Source organism: Gossypium arboreum, chromosome 5 (genome assembly GCF_025698485.1).
Source record: "Gossypium arboreum isolate Shixiya-1 chromosome 5, ASM2569848v2, whole genome shotgun sequence".
NCBI classification, from domain to species: domain Eukaryota; kingdom Viridiplantae; phylum Streptophyta; class Magnoliopsida; order Malvales; family Malvaceae; genus Gossypium; species Gossypium arboreum.
Genome location: NC_069074.1, coordinates 41421257 through 41433034, shown reverse-complemented (window position 1 = coordinate 41433034; position 11778 = coordinate 41421257).

The window sequence follows — 11778 nt, the reverse complement described above, 5'->3', positions numbered from 1 at the left end:
TCTTAGCAAGTCAGGAGACAAGACATAGTCTTCAACATTTTCCTCAGCTTTGAACTCTCCTAAACAAACAGCCTTCTCGAAATCGATTTTAATATTTGTAACGAGTTTGCTCATATCGTTGATATCTGAACACCTGAAAGTTGAATGGAAAAGAAAACTATAGAGGAGCATCAAAGTATTGAGACCAACAAGCATAATGGCATGATGTGGGATATATGCAATGACAAGTTGTGAAAAGAGGGAAAAATTATGAAATTAATGAGAATGAAAAGATCATGACAAAATGCATCTCCATTGATGTTCATTTAAATGATAAATAGCAAATCACAAGCTCTTACAAAAGAATCCCAACTATCACTTAGGGGCACACAAAATGAAGAGTGTTAACATTGAGCATTACTCTGGAGAAGACTTAGAAACTACAAGGAGATCCACAGCAGTCCAATTTTTCAAAACGAATCTAGGAGGACAATAGCGTATCATTGAAACATCCTTAATTACATCATTTCCTTTGTCAATGACATTTATACTGACATTCTGAAGACCCCTTTCAATTAATAACAGTGTGCTTCTTGGATTATCTTGCCCGGGGTATATCATTCCTGCAGATGTAAATGTTTTTGACAAATGATGGTACGTTATGGACTCCCATTCTAATTCTCGGCCTAAGGTTCTTGCGATCCTTCTTTCTTGATCTTTCTTCCATTGTTTTCTTCTTTGACGCATGTCCGGCTGGAACCCCAAACCGTATCGGGCCTTGTGGTGCACTGGCTTTAAAGCCCTGACTATTCCTTGCAGATATCTCCCTAAACCTTTTCTCGCTCGAGCTCCCCTTCCTACAGTCAGCTTGATTCCCATCATGGTATTTCTTGACAGCCTAGGCACTGGAATTCTGTTTCCCCTGGGAACAATGTGGCATTGACAAATTCAAGAGATCGAAACGAACATTCCACTGCGTCTTTGCTTACTTTAAGGTACGGCGCATCAGCAGAGATAGATGCGACAATGTCATCTTCGCCCTCGACTGTGACCAAACAGCCATCCATGATAAATTTCATTTTTTGGTGGAGGGATGACGAGACTGCTCTAGCGGAATGGATCTAAGGTATTCCTAAGAGGCAATTGTATGATGGTGTAATGTCCATGACTTGAAATTCAACATCGTATATATAAGGGCCCACTTCCAGAGGGATCTCAATCTTTCCCATGACTTCTCGTCTTGTCCCATCGAATGCCCTTACTGTGGAATGACAAGACCTTAGATAGGACAGATCCATAGGAATCCTAGAAAGCGTGGCCAAAGGCATGACATTGAGTGCCGACCCATTATCGATGAGCAAATTCGATATTATGTAGCCCTTGCAGCGAGTCGTAATATGCAATGCTTTCATTGAGCCTCTACCATTTGGCGGTATCTCATCATTACTAAAAGAGATGAAATTGTTAGCGTTCAGATTATTCACCCACCTATCAAGCTTCTCAACAGATATGTTGTTTGCTACGTAAGCTTGATTTAACACCTTCAACAAAGTATTCCGGTGTAGCTCTGAATTTAACAGTAGAGATAAAACCGAGATTCGTGCTGGTTGCTTATTCAATTGTTCCACCACATTATATTTACTGTGCTTGATAAATTTCAAAAACTCCTGTGCTTCCTCCTCATCCACAGGCTTTTTAGTTTCTTGCACGGGTGGAGTTTCCTGCTCGACTTCGACCTCATACATCACTGCCTTTCCTTTTTGCTTCTAGTCACTGTTCTTCTTTATCGGCTCAATCTCTTTAGAATAACACCGCCCACTGTGGGTAAAATGGCCTACCTCCCCAATATCTCCAGTTGTGGCTTCGGATTTTTCACTTTCAGGTGTGACGATGTTGATGTCGTATTTCCACGGAACCGCCTTGTCATCCTTGTAAGGGAGAGGAGATGGTACTTCAATGATTATCTTTGGTTTCACCGATTCCTTCCTTGCATCATAATAAATTACGAATGGTCGATTGGCGCTATACGGGGGACCTAACGATTGATTGTCAGAGGCGCATACTTCTCCTTCATCGGCTTTTTCCCTTTTATTAAAGATCCTAATCTCCTTATTATCCATCATGGCTTGTAATAATTTTCTAAATTCTTCATAGGATTGAATGTTATGCCCTTCAAGACCATGGAAATTACAAAAAACTTGACCTCTTTCTCCGAGCATTTTGTCGGTGTGACAGAGTAATCCCTTCTCAACCAAAACCTCCCAGATTTTCTGCAGAGGCGTCCTTATTTCAAAAACACAGCTTTTTGTTTGCCACTTACCCTCCTCCGTTACCACGTTCACATTCCCTTCAGCATGGTCAGGGAATGGGTTCCCAGTTGCATTACTAGCACTATCGAATCGCAGGATGCCCGCATCAATGAGTCCTTGAACTCTCCTCTTAAAGGCAAGGCAATTCTCTGTAGAATGCCCCTGGTTTCCAGCATGGTATACACAACTAGTGTTAGGATCGTACCATTTCGGGTACGGGGGCTTCAGGGGTGCCATATAATGGGAAGATATTAATTGTTTCTCCAAAAGTTTTAGGTACAATTCCTCATACAACACAGGGATAGGAGTAAATTGCGGTCTCTCGAGATTGGGCCTTGCTGGTCTTGGTTCGTTTCTGGGTTGGCTTTGAGCGGGTACAGTGTTTTGTGGGAATGTGGCGACGGGTCTGTGATTGTTCATGGCGTATACGGGGTAGGAAGGCAGTGGTGCTTGGTAGTAAGGGTTTTGGGGAGGAAAATAGATGTTTGGGGATGAGTGATATCGCGGTCGTGGTTGGTTTGAGTATGGGTTTGGAGTATAGCGGCTTCCAGCTCCCACCATATGGGTTTCTGGCTTTCTTTTCTTTATGGGTGCTGCCCTTCTTGAACTGTCAGAACCTTTCATCCTTCCACTTTTGATGGCATTCTCAATAAGTTCCCCAGATATCACAATATTCACAAAGTTCTTTGTGGCACTTCCTACCAACTTGTTATAGAATGGCGCTTTCAACGTGTTGATGAAAAGGACCGTTATCTCAGTCTTAGTGAAGGCTCCACTTGGGCTGAGATATCTCTCTACCTTTGGGCGTATTGCTTGAAGGTCTCCGTTAGTTTCTTCTTCATCATTTGCAGAGTCATTCGATCATGCACCATATCAGATACGTGTTTGTACTGTTCACAGAACGTTGACGCTAAATCCTTCTATGATCGAATCCTTTCTCTATTAAGCTGATTATACCATTGAAGAGCTGATCTGACTAAGCTATCCTGAAAACAGTGTATGATCAGCTTATCTTCATTCACATAGCCGGTCATCTTCTGGCAAAACATGATGAGATGCGCTTTTGGGCATCTTGTCCCATCGTACTTTTCAGAATCCGGTACCTTAAACTTTGGAGGCAAAACTAAATCGGGTACCAAACTGAGCTCTTTAGCGCTCAGTGCAGAGAAGACTTCAGTGCCTTCTATCGCCTTGAGCCTTTCCTCTAGGCTCCTATATTTTTCCTTTGCATCGTGATCATTCAATTTCAACCTGGCTATCTCTGCTGGATCGTCCAAATTTGGAATGAGTGGATCAGCAGGACTAGCCCCCGGGTTTGATATGAACACTCCTTGCCCTAGATTAGCAGGTGGCGCAGGTCGTTCCTCCATGCCTGTAGGTTCCCATTGAGCGTACCCTCTTTGTGTTGCGTGGGCGTGCGGTGGAGTAAATCCTGGAGGGTAGGGTGGATCCTGATCGAGGTTAACCCTTGACTGTGGTCCCACAATGTCAGGGTTCATAGGTCCCTTTCCTTTTACCAGAGCCGACATCATTTCCATCATCTTGGCCATTTGATCCTTCTGTTCGAGTGATTCTTCTCGAGATCTCACCATTAAGTCTCTTGTCTCTTGCTGTGACTTGGCCAACTGCACTTGCAATTTCCTTTGGATTCTTTCCATCCTTTCAATCCTTTCATTGAATTCAGCCTCCATTACTCTAGCTTGTCAGCGTGTCCTATACAAATGATGTGGTTCTAGTCTTGTGGTATTACAACTGCGAATTGTATATTTTAACCTCAGCGAACGATTATGGGATATGCAATGAATAAATGAATGAATGCATAAATGTTAAATGAATGTTAGTCATGAATGCATATGCAAGAATTTGGTGTTGATTTCAAGATAGCCCCTATTTAGGCATTTCATTTATCAAAAGAGTCCATTACAAAACATTTTGCTATTTTCGATTCAGCCATTACACAAACTTCCTAGCTATATCGCCATATTTCTTTACTCGTGCTAAGAATTCTGATATGTTTGATCTTCAGCTTGGAGGGACTTGGCACATGAGAATTTCAGCTTCTTCCGATAGTTGTACCACGTGCATGGCTACCCCACGAATTTCATTGATTAAATAGCTAAGTTGCATTTCTTTTTCTTGGAGGCCCTCTTCGTAAGCACGAATGTCTCTATCATATTGACTATTCTTTTCTTCCAAAACTTTCAAGAGAGTATCTAGCTGTTGTTGACGATCTTGCAGTATGTCTTCTAAATCCCGTATCCTCTCTTTTAGTTCTTGACGTTTAGATCAACTAGTCATTACCTCAGCAGACACAGCTTCATATTTGGCGTTCTTCTTTCTTAGCTCCATCATAGCCCGCGTAGCCTTTTCTTCTTCTTTTTTCACTTTTCCTTTCCAAAATTCCATTCCTCCTCTGATATTGTTTAGTTCTTCTTTCCATTCTACCGATGACTTGCCAAACCCATTATTCTTGATAGTGACTCTTAACTTCTTTTTTTCCAAATGAAGGTCCCTTAAGTCATTTCTTATGACTTCAACTTCTCTTTGCACTTTCTCGGTTTTGGATCTTTCAATTTGAACATCAATCTTTAGCTGGTAATTTTCCTCTTGAAGAGCACTAAGGTCACGTGACATCTTGGCTTTTTCTTGTTCAAATTCCAGTCTTGCCATTTCTAGCTCGGATGGCATTTCTTCCGAGAAAGGATTCTAGAAGGTATAATTCGTTGACAAGACTTTCTGACTATTCACTTGTTATTTTCTCCATACGTCATAATCCTGGGTGAAAGTATCAGCGTATAGAGCCAATTCCATCAGATGAATTTTCTTCCAAGACTTCGCCGTATCTCGAACCCTTTTCATATAACCCTTGCCTGCGAAAGCAAATTTGGACTGTGCTAATCCTCTAGTGGGGGGCCAATAACAGAGCATAACCTACTCCCCCCCATAATCCGAGCAGTGGCACCCAATCTTGGTTTCTAACCTTGTATAATAGAACCGAAGGGCGGATCCACAGTGCTCTCTGGGTTACATCTTCAACTCGAAGGTTCTGAAAAACTAAAACCTAATACTCTTCGGTGACATCCTTTGGCCATTCTTTCTCAAGATAGGCTTCCAACGGGGCGAAGGTTGAAAACATGTGGTACGGTGTGCGCTCTACTTTCCAGAAATGGCTCAATATCCAAACATTAAGCAATTGCGCACATCCGACAAAGCGTCTTTCCCCTTTTCTCCTACAACTGCTTAGGGATCTGAAGGTCTCGGCCAAAATAGTTGGGATAGGGTTGATTCCTTGTTTTAACTTTTCAAAGAAGTCCACTACTGCAACCTCTATATGTCCCAGAACTTTTGGGAAGACGACCAATTCGTAAATGGCCAAAGCGAACAGATTCACTCTCTTTAAAATATCGGGATGATTTAGGACTAAATTTCGCAGGGAAAACCACGGAATACAGTTGATTTCATTCTTTTTCTTTATTTATTTCTCAGCCTGTGTCAGTCAAGCCAGTCAACTTTACCAGCTTTTTCTTGAAAGTCATCGGCTTGGGCTCCTTCACATAAATCTTGTAGAATTGCACATTATCAACACGAAGTAAAGTAGCGTACTCTTCCACGGTTGGGGTCATATCTTCTAGATTGAAAATGAAACACTGGTAAGCCGGATCCCAGAATTTGATCATGGCCTGAATCAATCTTTCATCTATGTTGACAGCGATCAGGCTGGCTATATCCCTGTACCTTTCAATGAAGATGCCTCTAGTGCCCGAATCCCACTGTCTCCAAATCCGCACCAAATCTTCAAGGTCATTCTGCCGAACATTCACAGTTACGTGCTCGGGCAGATTGGCAATACATCCCTCCACTAGACTATCCCTTTTTTTTCTAAGTTTTTAGAGACCAGTCCCGAACCACAGCATTCTTCTCGGTTGTTTGTATAATTGACTCTTCCATTAGAAACCCTTTTTTTTGGCAACCAATCTCTAGTCAACACCTTCCTAATATGATGCCTATAATGCATGATGAAAAATAAAAATAAAGACAAACAACCTTGGTTAGTAATCACAACAAATATAAATTACGGAAAATCCAAATAAAAAGTGTAAATGTCAACGAAATAAAAGGTAAGAGGCGTTTATTCCATGTACTTATTTTGGTGACTATTAACGGACAGATGTTCGGCATGGCTCTAATTAGGTGGCTCATACGGTTCACTATATGCGATTTCGGTTCTAGACAGGTACTCGAATTGTTTGCACTATCGTCTACTAAGACTAGTACGAAGTCTCGGTCGTAGCCCATCACAGGCTCACGAGTTCAATTCGAGGGATTACATTTACTTATGCCTATGCGGAGGGACAAGTTAACTCACGAAAGCATAAGTCATATGTAACCCGGAAGTATTCACTAGCCTATGCAAAGGGACGAGTTAACTCACGAAGGCATAGCGTTTACTTCCACTTAAGTGAACGGAGCCTCTGTAGAGAGCTCATGTGATGCAAAAATGCAAGTGCACGGTGTGTGGAGAGAAACTCACAAACCTTTACGTTTTATTTAAAAACTAAACCAAAACTAAAACCATAGAAAATTAAAGCTGAAAAACAACCAAATAAAACAAGTTAGAAGAATATATACAACACGATGCAAATGCATGATTTTTCAAAAACACAATTTTGTGATCACGACTAAATATTAATTTGTACAAGGAATTTTGAAAATTTTGACAGCACGCGTTTAATTCGAATCGACTCTCAAAAATGCGATCCCCAGCGGAGTCGCCAGCTGTAGCGACGTAAAAAATTTTTGCTTTCTATCACTAATTGAGGTGACTTATTGGAAGTTTGAAAAAAACGAATTTCGATTTTGTTAAAAAAAGGGAGTCGCCACCGATCTTTTTTCTAGGTGTGATCAGACACCTAATAAATCATCTTTTTTGAAAAGAAAATTTATTCTTGAACAAAAATGAAGGCCAAATTTAGGTCTACGTCAAAAAACCAAAGTAAAGTTGGGTTCGGGAGTCAGTTACGCACGAGGAAGGTATTAGCACCCTCGCGGCGCCCAAAATTGGTATCTTTATTAAACTCGTGTTGTCTTGATTTTCAAAAGTACGAATTCAATTTGACATTTACTCGTGATCCAATTGAAAAATGAGAATTTTAGTTTTCGATTTTTTAGAAAGGGTGTCCTGTTTTAACACGAGCCATTTAATTTCACCCAACATAGCGATGAAATCGATGGCTTAATGTTAAATTGGTACATTGCCTTATTTTTGAAATTAATTAAAACATGAGAAAAATATTTCTAAAGTGAGAATTTAAAAATAGATAAACGACAAAAACAATAATATCATTAATGAAAAATATTAACATGGAATACTAGAATATTACAATAACAATAATAATGATATTTACAAAAACAAAAGAAAATAAAACAAATCATGTACTAATAATAAAATAAGAAAAATGATATATTTGGTAATAATAATATAAAATAATAATATGTACATAAAAATACGTGCATATATGCATATAATAAAAGTATGTAATAATAATAATAATAATATCTACAATAAAAGAAAATATTAGGACTTACATAAAATATATATATAAAAATATTTACAACAATAATATAAAATAATGATATGTACAAATATATATATATATGTATATATAAGTTAATAATGATAATAATAATAATAATAAAAATATAAAAATATAACTTAATAATATTAAAAATAAAATAATAGGTAATAATAGTAAAAGGGTAAATATATATAGTAAACACAATATTAAAATAATACTATAAATATAAACGACATATATATAATGAAAACACCCAATAATACTAATATTGATAATGATAGCAATAATAATACTAATATAATAAATGTAATAGTGGTAATAATATAATAATGATAGTATGAATAATATATACAAATAATAATAATAAATAATAATAATATAATAATATTAATATTAAAATACAAAAGCTACTATAATAAAAATATTAAAATAAAGTAAAAAAAAAACATTGCTACATATATATATATATATATATATATATATATATATATACCTTAAGCCTTCGATATCTTTGGTTGCTTGATTCTTATGCTACGATTTTGCTAGAATCGTTCTCTGGTAACACTGAAATTATTGTTTTGTGTTTTAATCTATTGGTATTCATCAAAGAAAAAAAAATCCCTTTTTACAATAGTTTCCATTCGGCTTTATAGCCCATTTGTTACACTGTCTATTTCCCCTTTTTTTGTTGCTGTTGCGTGTTCTGCTTGCTATGCAGGTGGTGGTTAAACGGTGGAGCAGAGGCTGGTATGAGGGTTGACAGAGATGATGGGACAGAGGCAGCGGCTAGGGTTTTTTCCTGATTTGTTTTTTTCTTTTTTGATGTTGGGCTAGTTGAGTATTGGGTTGGTGGTACTTGGGCTAGGGTATTTGGTTTGTTGGTGTGGGTTTAATGGGTCTTGTGTATTGGGTAGGTGGGCTTATGTTGTAAATATAACTGGGCCTAAATTGGCCTATAACAATATTCATATAAGTTCATATATTTCATTTATTTCTCATTTTAGTCCCTTAATTTACAAATTTCACAATCTAGCCCAAATTACTCAAATTCATCAAAAATTCAAAGACAAAACTTAGTAATCTAACACATATCTTTAATTTACCATCACCAACTTCATAAAGCTCACATTATCAACAATGGCATAACTCAAAATAGTCAACAAAATCAGTAATTAGGGCATAGGCTTGATTAATTACTAAGCAACGATTACAAAAACGTAAAAATTATCAAAAATTGATCAAAACACATACCTCAATCAAACAAAACCATAGCCGAAACCCTAAGCTTGAATTTCTTTCTTTTTCTTTGATGAATTCAGCAATATAAGGTGCTAATGGCCTTAATTTATGCTTTGTTTTATTAATATTAACTTAAATTACTAAATACCAATTTTGCCCTTGATTAATAACATTATAAAATTACATATATTAAGGCCTTTAATGTCCACTCATATGTTCAATGGTCAAATAACAACATAAGGACCTTTCAATTATAAGGACATAGCAAATAGGCACCTTAGCAAATAGAACACATCATTTACATTTTTCAGCGATTAGGTCCTTTTTCAAAATTAAGCACACCAACGATCAAATTTTCATACAAAAATTTCACACACGTCAACTCACATATTATAAGCACAGAAAATAATATTAAAATATTTTTTAACTCAAATTTCTAGTCCCAAAACCACTATTCCAACTAGGGTCTAAACTGGACTGTTCAACTCTCCCTCTTTAGGGATTTTCGTCCCCGAAAATCTTACCGTTGAACAGATTCGGATATTGCTGTCTCATAGCATCTTCGGGCTCCAACATAGCCTCTTCAACACCGTGTCAATGCCACAATACTTTTACTAATGCTATTCTCTTATTTCACAATTCTTTAACCTCACTAGCTAAGATACGGATTGGTTCTTCTTTATAGGTCATATCGGACTGAATCTAAATCTCCGACAAAGAAATCACATGCAAGGGATCGGATCTGTATCGTCGAAGCATTGGTACATGAAATACATTATGAATATTTTCTAGCTCAAGTGGCAACAACAATCTATAAGCAACCGGCCCCATACGCTTGGTAATCTCATATAGACCGATAAACCTTGGACTTAATTTGCCTTTTCTTCCAAATCGGAGTTCTTTCTTCCACGAGGATACTTTCAAAAACACTTTGTTGCCAATCTCAAATTCAATATCTTTTCGTTTCAAATCTGCGTAATATTTCTGACGATCAGAAGCTACTTTCAAACTATCTCGAATCACTTTTACTTTATGTTCAGTCTCTTTTATCAAATCGACCCAGTGTATCTTATTCTCACTGAGCTTAGTCCAATACAAAGGTTTATAGCATTTGCGACTATATAAGGCTTCGTACGGTGTCATTTTAATACTCTATTGAAAACTGTTATTATAAGTGAATTCAATCAAAGGAAAATATTGTTGCCACGTACCTTCAAACTCAAGAATGCAACATCTCAACATATCTTCAAGAATCTGAATAATCCACTCGGATTGACCATCCGTTTGTGGGTGAAAAGTAGTACTGAAGTGCAATTTCATACCCAAAGCGTCTTGCAATTTCTTCCAAAATCGCGATGTGAATCTCGGATCTCTATCTAACACATTAGATAATGACACATCGTGCAATCTCACAAAATTGAAAATGTATAACTCAGCTAACTTATCAAGCGAGTAATCGGATCGTACTGGAATAAAATGAGCTGATTTTGTCAATCGATCAACCACAACCCAGATAACATCTTTCTTTCGAGGAGATAGGGGCAAACCCGAAACAAAATCCATTGTCACTCTATCCCATTTCCATTCCGGAATCATAATCGGTTGTAACAAACCGGAAGGCACCTGATATTCAACTTTAACTTGCTGACAAATTAAACATTTAGAAACAAAGTCGGAGATATCTTTTTTCATTCCAGACCACCACTAATGTTGTTTCAAATCATTATACATTTTTGTACTACCTGGATGAACAGATAAATGACTATTGTGAGCTTCATTCAAAATCATCTGAATCAACTCTAAATTTCTCAAAACAAAAATCTGATCTCGGAATCTCAGACAATCATCTTTATCAACTATGAATTCTGACTCAGAATCTAAATCACCCTGAGCTCATTTTGCTATTATCTCATTATCAACTTTCTGAACATTAATAAGTTGTTGTAAAAATAATGGTCTCGCTTTCATTCCGCTAAAATCGAACCATCATCAAACAAAGCTAAATGATTATTCATGGTATGTAATGCAAACAGTGATTTTTGACTCAAAACATCAACAACAACATTTTTTTTTCCCGAATGATAGTCAATCAAAAGCTCATAGTCTTTTAGCAGTTTTAGCCACCTTCTTTGTTGCAGATTCAGATTTTTCTGAGTCATCAGATATTTCAAAATCTTATGATCAGAATATACGTGACATTTCTCACCAAACAGATAGTGACGCCAAATCTTCAAAGCAAATACAATAGCAGCTAACTCAAGGTCGTACGTTGAATAGTTCTTTTCATGTGGCTTTAACTTTCTCAAAGCATAAGCAATGACTTTGCCTTCCTGCATCAAAACACATCCCAGACCGTTTAACGAAGCATCACTGTAGATCACAAATTCTTCACCCGATTTGGGTTGTACGAACACTGGAGCTGCAGCCAATAGGGCTTTCAACTGATCAAAGCTTTTCTGACACTTTTCAGACCAATCAAATTTCACATCTTTCTGAAGTAATTTCGTTAACAGAGTTACAATCTAGAAAAGCCTTTTACAAATCATCTATAATACCTGACAAGTCCCAGAAAACTACGGCTTCCAATCCAAAATAGCTAAAATTTTGCTCGGATCAACTCGGATACCTGATACTGACATAATATGGCACAGAAAACCAACTTCGCGCAGCCAAAA